The following is a 12,108-nucleotide window of genomic DNA, read 5'->3' as shown; positions in this document are numbered from 1 at the left end:
ACTTTTTGAAGGCCCCATGTGTAAGATTCAAAAGCAGGTAACAGTGTTATTATATGGTGGGGTTATGACAACCTTGGATGCCGTGAGTCATGAATAAAGTCTGAACAAGCTATTCAAGGGAGTTGCTGATGTTGTTTCTTTTCTGGGTGGGTTATCCTGTGGTAGAAAGACGTGGTTGGCTGCTTTGTACAGACTGGTCTTAACAATCCTCTGGAGTAGTTCAACTCCGTCCTTTGGGGTCACTTATGAGTCAATTGATTCCATAGCACTAAAGTTTATTTTTGAAAGAATATCAGAAAATTTAAAATAACAAATTTTCTTTTCTCACTTAGATTTTAATTAGTGTACCTTGTACTCAAGGCCCCATAAGCCCCCAAACACCAAACTCCCTGTAATTGAGTGGATTCTGACCCACTGGGACCCCAAAGAACAGACCTGCGCCTTGGGGCTGCGGAGACTTTAAATATTTAGTGGAGCATACAGCGCCATCTTTCTTCTGCAGAGTGGCTGGTAGGTTCTCACCACCGATCCAGTGGTTAGCAACTTAAGATGCAGCACACTACACCAACAGGGCATATAGTTTTTTTTTTAATTCTAATTTAGAAACAACAAAAATTATACCACTGTCAAGTATTCATTAAAGGATCAATCATGTATAAATTTCCCCCAAAATTAAATTTCCAAGATACCTAAGTTAAAGGACATATGACTTAGAGAACTATTTAACTTGCTTTAGACAGAATAAATGATTTAATATATGTAAGCCATTTAGGGTACTGAATAGATTTCAAAAACATTATCTGCTTCAATGACTTTTAAATTGCTTTGTGAAGTACACAACAATTAAATGCTCCAATAACTGACTTAATTCAAGTGAATGGCAAAAATGATACTGCATAATTCAGTATTGTAGCATAATACCGAAAGGTTGGAAAATCACCAGCTCTTCAAGTTCAGTAAAGGTAAAAAATCCCAGCTAAAATAATGAAATTATTTCAAAACAAAATTTATGTCATCAAGAAAATGCAGAAACAATCCAGTGGGTGTTAAGCCTTGGAAGTGAACCAGTGAGCTCTTGATCCATTCAAAAGATACCAGGATGCTTGGGAGAAATGAGATTTGAAGTTGATAGCTACACACTGAATTTCTAGATTGGACTACAAAAATTTCTTTGCGTAGCACTCCGGAGTAACACATATGAGGAAAATAAGTTATTAAACCAAAGTAAATTCGATTTGCCTTCCACCTTGGAAACCATATGGAGCAGTGCTGCTCCGTCCTACGGGGTTGCTGTGAATCAGAATTCACTGGATGGCACCGGGTTGGCTTAGAGTTTCTTTTCCCCATCCTTTTAGGAGCTGTGGCAAGCTCAAAAGCCTCCATTTCTAGACGGAGCCAGAAGGGGGCCTCAAAGCAGTATCTGGAGGCACAAAACACTTCAGTAGCTAACCTGTACAGAGGTCAGCACTATCCACTGCTAACGTCGTGTCTCTAAACTTATCACTTCCCCACCATGGTTCAAAGATGATAAATCCCTGTTGTATTCAGGTTTAATCAGGCCTCTCAATGCAACCATTTCATTGAAAATAGAATATTCATGACCAGTTAAATTTTAATAAAGATAAACCTCCTATTACATTTATTTTTCTATCTACATGTCAAGGAGGAAAAAGTAGCCATAGAAAATGTGTTTCTATGCTTGTGAGGGGGTTGTTATTCCAAAATCTACGTTTAAATCTGCAAATGTCTAGAGGCAAGGAGCAAGAAGGACCCACTCTTCCCAGGAAGTATCTGATAAATAAATGTAAACCTAAAAGCACACACGCATAAGCAATGTTACAGTTAATAGCCATATCTGCTCTATCCATTCAGAAATCTACACAGAGAAAGTGATATTTATATTTGCTCTAATATAAGCAAATATTTTGAGCAGAGGGCTAGATTTGGTTCTAAAACAGATGTCTAAGAAAAATTCAGTTTTTAAGGTGTACTTGTTTGTGAAAAGTGTAAAATGATGCTTCATTATAAATTGCCAAATATTCACATAAACTGCTATCACCTACCAAATAAAGGCTCTGTATGAAGCCCGAAAGTGGAAAAAAAAAATAAAAAGGTGATGCAACTTAGTTCTGAAGGCCCTAACCATCTGGTGAAAATGGTTATGAAATCAGCTCTACAAGGCATAGTGGTAAGCATAGTTAATAATCGTGACAAAGAAACATGAAGGAGGGAGATTAATGATCACTTCTAAGTCAATCAATATCCAACAGCATCTGGCAAGGTTGTTTTAAAAAGTAAACAAAAGCCAGTTATTATTAATTTTGCTACTAATAAAAAAACTGTTTACAATCTGCCAAAAGACTCCGACATTTTACCAAAAATGTTATCAAATTCTTAATTCCAAAAGTGATAATTTTTTTTCTGGAAGAGCTTATGTGTGTGTATGTATAATATATATATGTAAATATATATACCCACATTCAAATATGCTTAAAGTCTGATTTTTCTTTCCTTTTCTCTGTCCTCTCATTTTAAAAGAAATGACCATAAAAAATGGAATAGAAATTCAGTTTCTAAAGAATAAAATATACTTCTTAGTCTCAAGCTTCAACAGAGGTTTATCTCCTGGGACTTGAGGTTAAGGGTAGGGAGCCACTGGCAGACCACGGGTTCTACCAGTCAGGGAGCCTTCTTCTGCTTTATAAGCTCTATGTCAGGAGTGGATTAGAAATGTTGACACCCAAAGCAATAGATGAGTCTTTGCAGCTCACCACTGTCTGAATGAAATTGGGCTTCATTTACACTTATGCAAAGGCTGATCAACAGAAAACAGGTCTCAGATTCTAAAGGACTGATGGACTCTTGTCTCTTAAATTGAAAGATGTCTTAATGTATACATCAAAGAGATATTAACCAGTATTTTTAATTCAGAAATGATGCTGAGTGTTATGTGAAGTACTCCATAACAAAGAAAAGAAGTAAATGGTTTCAAGAAGCTAATCAATTTCCAAAAAAATTCACTGCCATCAAGTCAGTTTTGACTGGGCTTGAACCAATGATCTTGCAGTTAGCAGCTCCACACATAGACCACTATGACACCAGGGTTCCTTGCTAATAATCTACTTATATAAAATACTTTCCAAGCATTAGGGATTAAATTTTGAAAACAATTGAGGCAAGACTATGAAAAAATAAATAAAACCCTTACCTTTGTATAATGATGTGTCAATCCTTGTGTTTTACCTGAGAAGTCTGCTTATAAAAATAAAGAACCTGTTCCTTGCCCCTGCAAACAGTTCTTGTTCATTCTTACTGCATGGTTCAAGTACTTCTATTATTAAAGATTATACGCATTATTTTAGAGATATTTGTTCCTTTTCCTTTAAATAACAAGTTTCAGAGAGACATGAAGGTGTTCATATGTGATCTTTTTTTCTGCTTTGCTCTAATAATCTATTTGTATTCAAATTTAATGAATTAATGAATCCATGTCATCCTGGATTAAATGTAGGAAATGACAATGTAAGAAAGGAATGTCTCTTATTATGGCTCTATGCTTCTAGAAATTAATGAGTAGGTGGGGGGGAAGCCATGACACTTAACAAAAAAGATCAAATCTCTCCTCTCCCTTGCTAATGGAATGTTCCTCAAGCTTTCTTCCTTTTCATTCTCGTTACACACACCCAAACCTTCTGATCCTGACTCTTTAAGTCTTGCTCTTTGGTGCTGCATGCATCAGTGAATAGTCCTATTAGAAAGAGGCATCTATGCTCCTCCATTATTTTACATAAGAGGCTTAGAGTCAGAATTTTACATTTTTATAAAACACTACAAAAGATATTGTAATTTGAAAATAACCAAATCTTTTGCTAAAGAATCCGAATCCCCAGAGCAACTTCCATTTAAAAGAGACCTTCTGAACAGTGTTATGGTCGTTTTTATTTATTATATTATGTTAACCTCCCTGACATGAATACACAACTAGTAAAAACCAAGAGCAGATTAAATAGCTTGATTTTAACCAAGACAGGGCTTTAAATAAAATGACAAATTGCCATGCAATGAGTCTTATCAAAACTAGTAACACAAGGTAAATACAAGTCTTCAGATAATTGAAAATTTGACATGAAAATCAAGTTCAAATGCATAAGGGGTTCCAAAGTAACAAATAAATGTCCAGCTACTCTCTACTGGCAATCATTTTCCCCATATGAAAATGGCATCCTTCTATCCCTAAATGATATACAGGATCCCAATCGCTTTCATTGACCCAGGAAGTTTGAATCAAATCAGGGAAACAAGCAAAAACATTTAGGACCTTGATGCCACAAACTCATCCATTCCTGATGAGATTCTAGCCTGTGTGACAGCAGAGAAAAGATCTATCAAGCAGTTCAAATGCGAAGTGCACTTGAATGTCAACTCTTTTGATATTTATTTTCTATCCTCTCAGCTGGGTTTTTAACTGTTTCCCAACTAAGTTCTTTCCAAAAGACCTTTTAATAAGGCTTTGAAAAAACTTCACTGTCATCATTTCAGTATTACTATATGCGGGAAATAACCCAATGATGATGTGCAATTTCACAAAACGAATCAGAAGAGCCTGAGAATCTAAGAGTCTGATTTAAGGCAATCCATTTAAGCAAAAATAACAGGGCCAACACATTTTTTCTAAACCTCACTATGCCCCACTCCTTTTTCTCCCCTAAAATAATTTTCAGTGCCATGTCAGCGATGTGGATTAAAACTCTTCCAAGACTTGGTAATGATAAAATCTGATCCTTACCATGGCTTCTAAGTTTCGTGGCTACTGTTGCTTTTTTCTTTTTCTAAACCTCTTTGTTGTGTGTAACACCTGATCTGCTAGGGGGCAATCTAATGGCAGCTATTTTAAAAGGACCTGTCCATCTATTTCTCTGGTGTGGGAGTGTGGGAGAGGGTGTTGAAAGGGAGGAGTATATACATTGATAAGTCACTTAGGCTGTCAAGCACTCGGTAGGAATGAACTTTTAGCTACAAAGAGAATTCTTTTGGCCTTTTCTTTTCAAAAAGGAATTCTGCCTGCATTAGAAGAATGAAATCCTGTGAGTTGGAGACGACTCAACCGCAATGGGCTTGGCTTTGGTTTTAAGTAAATCAACAAAATGTGAAAAGGGAAATAGAAGGCCATTATCTTATTTTATTGACACAGATTCAAGAAATTCCAGATTATTAAAGTATTCAGACATGCTGAAATACACAACAGTCACAATGAGTGCACTTCAGGGTAAACTGTGCTGCAATATGCTACTATGATTAAAAGCCATGCAATCTGGAGAACCTCTCTGAAAAAGAAAGGCAAACGAACCAGGTGAGAAGCCTTTTACATAGTTGCCTAAAAAGAACAGGTTTTAATTGTGTCATAATTACACAAAGACAGGAGCAACTTTCCTCTTTACCTAGCCTTGGAGTATATTTCCACCACCAACAAATAGTTACATTCAAAGAAATGGACACATGGCTCAATACCAAAGAAAAATTATATTTATGACCCTACATGTCTTTTTAGCCTGAACACATTATGATTACACACTACGAGTAATCAGTCTACATACTCTAAACAGAGAACAGATTTTCACACAGCTTTTCTTGTGTTCTTGTTTTATAAAGTACAAACACATCCGGACACAAATGGGAGAATACGGAGCAGCAATGAAGTACACCATATGTTCTCATTGTAGGCTGAGTTCAGGTCTTTGTTTCAATATTTCAGTCACTGGAAGGAAAGCTGGGTATTTATCCATTAAGACATATTTAACCTTATTGCTGGCAAAAGTTAAAATCCTGATACTTCCCGTTATACTGACTATTTCTGCTCGCATTTGCTTCCCTAATACAGATTTCTTTCAATCCTAAGAACCTGCAGTATAACCACACTGGATAACAGGTCAGTAGTAGGACAATCTAATAAAGCAACATATATGGAAAGCATTGAAGAAGAACGCAAACTTATTTTCTTACCAAAAAGAGTTCTGAAGTGATTCTGAATCAATGACAACATTTTTGCTTTTTACTGCTACGCACCTTACCCAAATATTATCCACCTTGGCAATTAATAGGGGTTTTCTTCAATTTGCCATCTCTCAGAACAATTGAAATGCTACAACTCAAAACATCAACCACGCCCTTATCTGGCTATGGTCAAGCCACCTTTTGCTCCATCCCCCACCCACCCCCAAAAGTCCAAAAAAAGGTACATCTTTCGCTCAATAGCGTTTGCACCGATTTCCTAGCCCGAGGCGGACTCTTTTTAGCTGTGCCTTGACAGAACTCCTATGGGAAAAGGCGATCTCACGTGTGGATGCCTAGGAGAGGCAACCACGCTTACCTCCCATACACCTGCAAACCTGGCGGGATGCTGTAGCGGATGCTCCCAGGACCGCGTTGCGCTCGCTCTGGCTCCTGCTCTGCTCTGGTCTCCCCTAGGAAACTACAGTCCAGGCAGCGCCTTCAGCAGCTACAGGGACCCAAGCTCCGCCCCCCTCCTCTGGTTGGTGAATTCAGCAGCTGTTGCTCCTCCCCCTGCTGTTCCTGCGGCTGGCCGGGGTAGTCAGCGGCGGGAAGCTGGGGCTCGGGTAGCTTCGCCTTCTCTGCACTTCTGCAGCGGTTCCGCCGCTTTCTGTCCCTGGAGACGCGCGTTCCCCTCACCCCGTGGCCTCACCCCCGTGGCTGCCTCCAGCCCCGCCCTAGCGCCTCCACCGGGAGCCCTAGCACAGCCTCTCCTGCCCCGACCCGCGGGTCCGACATGCAGCTCGGCGGTTCTGGAGGAAGCTGCTTCTCCGGCCAGGGACGCGTCTCCACACCGCGTCCTTCCTCGGCCCCGTCGTCAATTTCTCCGGGTCCCCCGGTCAGGTCCACGCAGCGTACCCAGTCAAGCAGCCCCAAGTTCCCCACCTTGGACCCCTCCCTCCCTTCCTTCCTGCTTCTGCTCTTCCTTCCCGCCCCCACAATGGGTGCGTCGCCAGCGGGGCAGGCCCTGCATCCTGATTGGCGCAGGTGAGAGCTGACTCCGCCCTCCCCTCCTGTTCGTGCCCCTCTCTCTTCATCTCACCTCCTCCAGCAAAGGCAGGGAACTCTCAGACTATTGGCTAGGAGTGTCCCCACCCATAGCCTTAGGCTCTTCCGCACGGCTTGCTGGGAGATGTAGTCTTACAAATTCAGAAATTGCCGACGAGAGGAGTGGGCGGAACTACGAATCCCCATAATTCCTTGCGCGACTCTGGCTGGGCAGGATTCCGGACAACGCCTGGTTCCTCTCGGGTCCTTCCGGCGTCGCCGGAGTGAATTGATCCGGGAGTTGAAGAGGACTCCAAAGGTGGGAAGTGGAGTCCGTGCCCCAGGCGCCGGTAAGGTGTGGCTGTTCTGTCCGTGCCCGTGTACCTGCTTGCAGAGCAGAGCAGGTCTGGGTTACACGGGCCCGGGGCTCTCGGGGCTTGGCTCTGGCAGACGGAGCGACGGGGCTGGGAGCGGGGCCCTATGGGCGTAAGTGAGGTTACCCTACGCGAGTGGCGTAAAACGGGTTTGTAAATGACTTGGGCCTGAGCGCCTCCAGGAAGTCTTCGCTAGGTTGGGGCGGCAGGAAGGGCGAGGTTAGCCTCTGGTGCCCTGGAGAGGGGAGAGGGCGGATATGCTTGGGGTGGGGTCCTTTAAAGGTGTGGCTTGGGCTGAGGAAGATGAGGCTGTTATCCCCCCCCCCCCCTTATTTTAGAAGTAAGATAGAGAAATGTAGGGAGGAATGGGTGCTTGGGCGGCTTTTTTTAGGGGTGCCTCGGGTTATGCCCTGTGAGAGAAGTGTGTAAAGAAGGGCCAAATGTTGACCGGGAGCTACGGATTCAGTTCAGTTTCTTGATGTGGCTTCTCTGGAGCAATTTTGCCCCAAGTAGAAAGGCTTGCCCCTCTTATGTGTAATACCTGAGATGTTTACCGTTTACTGTTTCAAAGCACTTTCATATCGTGCTACTGATGAAGAGACTCAGGCCATCAGTGACGTGCCCAAGGTCACACACACGCGGACAGATCTTCTGAATCCTGTCCAATTCTAGCCCACCTTCTCGGAGCTGCCTCATGTGAGAAAGCGTAGGGAGGTTGGTGGTGTGTGTTTTTAAAAGGTTGAAGAAGTTGCAAATTAATGCATCTTACTTATGTTTAAGAAGTCTTTTTATTTTGAGCTAGCTAGAGTCAAATGAAAGGCCCTAATCTGTCAGAACAGATTAGGGTGGGGGGGTGATATCTGTTTCAATGTACATATCTTTATTTATATTTGAGGTATATTTTGTTCATTGTAAAGGGTATGGAGGAGATTCAAGAATGTCAATTAAGCAATCCCAGTTATATGAGCATTTGTTATTTTAGGATTATTTTTACTCATAGTTTGTGAAACCTAGGAAGTTTTGGACTGCTAACTTCAAGGTCAGGAGTTCGAAACCACCAGCAGTACTACAGTAGAAAGATTAGGTTTTCTATTCCCATAAAGAGTTACAGTCGTGGAAACCCAAAAGGCTAGTTCTACTCTGTCCAGTAGGGTTACTGTGTGTCACAATTGACCCATGGCTGTGAGTGAGGACCATGAGATTGGTATTCCTTCACAAAGCTTACCTTTTTTTTTTTCTTTCAAATAATTCAGTATTAAAAGAGTTCAGTGTACTCAATACTGAAAAAGAAGTTATGCTGAGCTTCATGGAGGGAGCATCACATTTCCTACTTGTAATTTTTATTTACTTTTAATTTTCATTACTCAACATGTAAGTAATATAATCAGAATCATGCATATTAATTCATGTTTATTTTGTAGAATAAAAAACACAGGATGCTCATGTTTCATAATGAGTGGAAAGTAGTGTTCTTGGTCTAATCTTAATGTTACTATTACTGTGAACAATTAGAGCTCATGAATATTATTGAATAGTTCTCAGGTAGAATTTTAGGATTAAGTCCATTGACATCTGGATTTCATGGTAAGAAGCTTATGTAATAATTAAACTACTTACAGTCAAAACGTAACCAATTATGGTTTATTTTTATATAAGTTGACCAATGAAATAGGCTAAATTTTTAGTGCAGTGTGTTTAATTTTTGAGTGCAGAAAACCACTGTGTTCAGAGGTGCTATATTTCTCTGTGGGTGAAGTTAAGATGGTCTGGAAATTAACATGATTCTTAAAATAGAAGAGAGGCTACTACAGGATGCAGTCAAACCAGCAATAAGGTAGCACCCAGAGTAATGTACACAGGGAAGGAAGAACCGTAAGCGGGAAACTTTGAGGACAACTGGCTTTGCTTGTTTAAGTAAACCACCAACTGAGTGTGAGTCAGGGATGGCAATGCAAGTGTGTGAAAGTATTTTTCTAGATGGCAAAAATGGCATTTGCTTTTTGTGGGGGTAGATGGAAAGAGATTGCTATTTGCATGGAATTAATGAGGTTGTGGAAAGAACTTTTTAGTAAGGCAGGAAAACTTGGAAATCGTGAAATGATATATGTCAGTATGTGTTTGCTTTGACCTTAGGCTGATTCTACCACTTTATTTCCTTTTGACTTCTAAAGCTGGTCATAGTTTTGAAATTGTTTCCTCTTTGCTGGATAGATGCAGTAATGTTTTATTGCATTCCTATCAAGTCCTGGAGTACTGAGGTCCTGTGCACATTGATAATTTAGGGCTCACAGAGAGAGGTGTTCAATTGTGTTTTGATAGTAGTTCATAGTTTACAGTGTACTGACCCACTTTTGCTATTATTTGGGGCTCTGCAGTAGCCTATGTCAGCATATGGACAATGTCTCTCCTACAGCTTAGGTTGTTTTCTGTGTCCATCACACTCTTTCTCCAGCTAGAATACAATGATGTGAGGCCTGTAGAAGAACAGGAGTGGATTGCTGTGCTGTCAGCAGGTGAAATAATTGAGTATTTATTTTAGAAGAGAAAGAATAGGCTCAGATTGGCTAAGTGACTGCCAGGGAGGTGTGCGTGGTGACATGTGGAACCAATGCATCATCCAGGTCTTCTGACTCCATATCTCTAGTGTTGCTAAATGAAGCCTCAGTTTCCTTAGATTATTTTCCTTACGGGAGAAAAAGACTTAAAATGATTTAAATAATTTCCTTTTACTGTTTATTGATGATAATTTGGCTTTTATCCTCTCTCTAGCTTTCTCTTCTCCACAGCCTTTTTCCTTGCCTGTACCTTCCAATTACTACAGTCCTGACCTGTTTGGACTCAGGGCCTTCGTACATGTTGTATCTACTTGGGCTGCCGCCCTAAGAATTCATAAATCTGGGCAACTCCTTGTTACTTTTCACGTCTTAGCTTAAATGTCATTCCTCAATGGAGCCTTCCCTGATCTCTGACTCCCTCATGCTTAATAGTACTTACAAGTATTCTTCTGGAGTATTAATCACAGTAGAAGCTTAATTTTTTGTATATTTAAATGTCTGCCTCTATCACGACCCTATAAACGCTTAGGCAAATCCCTCTCAGTTTTCTCACGTTTCTTATTGCACTGCTTACCACAGTACCTAAACTTAGTACTCGGTAAATGTTTGCTGAATGAATGAATGTGTGCATTCATCTACAGTGCTGTCAACACTGAGCTCACAGCAGAAATACACAAATGCATAAAATAGACTTGCCTTTGCACCCTCAAGGTGGATTTACAGACCTCTCAAAGGAGCCTAAACTTGGGAAATTTAGGTTAGACACAAAGGAATTACTGATTGAAGTTTTATATAAACTTTTATATAAAATGTTTCATATAAACCATAGAGAGATCTCTAAAATCAGAAGGAAGCTTTTATGTCAGAATGAAAAAGTAGTCTTTTACTATTACAAAATTTTGGAGACCTTATGTTTGCAAGCAAAATTCATTATAACAAAATAGGCATAGAAATAACTAACTTTTAATTATGTTTTCCTGATGTTATTTTATCCTCAAAACAATTATTTCAAGTAGGTAGTACTAGCACTGTTTTATAGCTAAGGGATTATGTTTTAGGAGTGTACATGCACATGCATGTTAAAAATGAAACGACTTTAATCGAAACATTTAAAAATAATTTGCAGAAAGCTGAAAATGTTTCCTTTTTATCTGTAAGAAGGTGAAAAGTTCAGTTTTCTTTAGCTACAAAATAATTGCATTCTGGATGTACATAATGTTAACAGTCTTATTTTTCATGGTCACTTCTAGGCATGGCTAATCATTTTTCAGACTATCAGAAAGTGATTTGAACCTATTCAATCTCAACTTTCGAAATTATCTAGAATCAAGTGGTTACCTACAGATTTTTGGCTTTTTGTAAAGAGGATTTTGTTAGGACACTTGTAATGTTTGGGTACGGAGAAGTGGAATGTGTTACACAGGAAACACTACAGGCACACCTTGAAGATGTTGCAGGGATTGTAGGTTCAGTTCCGGACCACCATGAGAAGTCGAATCTTGCAATACAGTGAGTCACACATTTTTATTTTCCAGTGCATACGAAAGTTATATATTTGTACTATACTGTAGTTTAAGTGTAAGTTATATATTTATACTATACTGTAGTTTATTAAGGGTACAATAGCAGTATGAAAAAGTTTGAAGTACCATGAGAATTACCAGACATGACACAGACACAGACCTGAGGTAAACATATACAATTGGAAAAATGACTGTGATAGAATTCCTGCACTCAGTTGCCACAAACCTTCAATTTATAAAAACAATACAATGTATGTTGTCAGTCAAGTGAAGTGCAATAAAGCAACAAATGCCTGTGCTGTGTATTCAGTGAGGCCAGTCCCTTAGACTTATGTTAATCAGAGGCAAATCGAAATTGCATGATATTGATAGCTTGGCTCATTCACTTGTTAAATCTTAATTATCTATTATGTGCTAAATTGCTTCAGGTTCTCTTTGGAATGAGCTGGGATATGATAACCAACATTTATTGAGCAGCAACTTAGGTGCCCTCGTGGCATTGTTGGGTAAGTATTGAACTGTTAACTGGTGGCTCAAACTCAGGCCTCTCCATGGGAAAGATGAGGCTGTCTGCTCCCCTATGCAGGACTGCTGAGAGTTGGAATTGAAGCGATGGCAGGG

General features: G+C 40.0%; 2 protein-coding genes across 4 annotated transcripts in view; one reads left to right on the top strand and one right to left on the bottom strand.

Moving 5' to 3' along the window:
• SERPINI1 (serpin family I member 1) overlaps positions 1-6,901 on the bottom strand; it is a 99,636-nt gene extending 92,735 nt beyond the window's left edge. The window contains exon 1 of the mRNA XM_004704100.2: positions 6,368-6,901. The gene's annotated coding sequence lies outside the window, so the exon portion shown is untranslated. The remainder of the gene's footprint in view (positions 1-6,367) is intronic.
• Positions 6,902-7,290: 389 nt separating this feature from the next.
• The window catches only part of PDCD10 (programmed cell death 10), a 49,338-nt gene continuing 44,520 nt past the window's right edge, over positions 7,291-12,108 (top strand). Inside the window, exons 1-2 of one of the 3 annotated variants that reach the window (XM_045297579.1) lie at positions 7,291-7,385; positions 11,916-11,993. The gene's annotated coding sequence lies outside the window, so the exon portion shown is untranslated. Of the gene's footprint in view, positions 7,386-11,267; positions 11,474-11,915; positions 11,994-12,108 lie in introns of those variants that run through there. The other 2 variants (XM_045297580.1, XM_004704101.2) reach the window with 2 other exon arrangements.

This window comes from Echinops telfairi, unplaced genomic scaffold, assembly GCF_000313985.2.
Source record: "Echinops telfairi isolate 266 unplaced genomic scaffold, ASM31398v2 ScPeMD7_7420;HRSCAF=8458, whole genome shotgun sequence".
Taxonomy (NCBI): Eukaryota; Metazoa; Chordata; class Mammalia; order Afrosoricida; family Tenrecidae; genus Echinops; species Echinops telfairi.
This window is presented reverse-complemented; position numbering and strand designations above follow the sequence as displayed.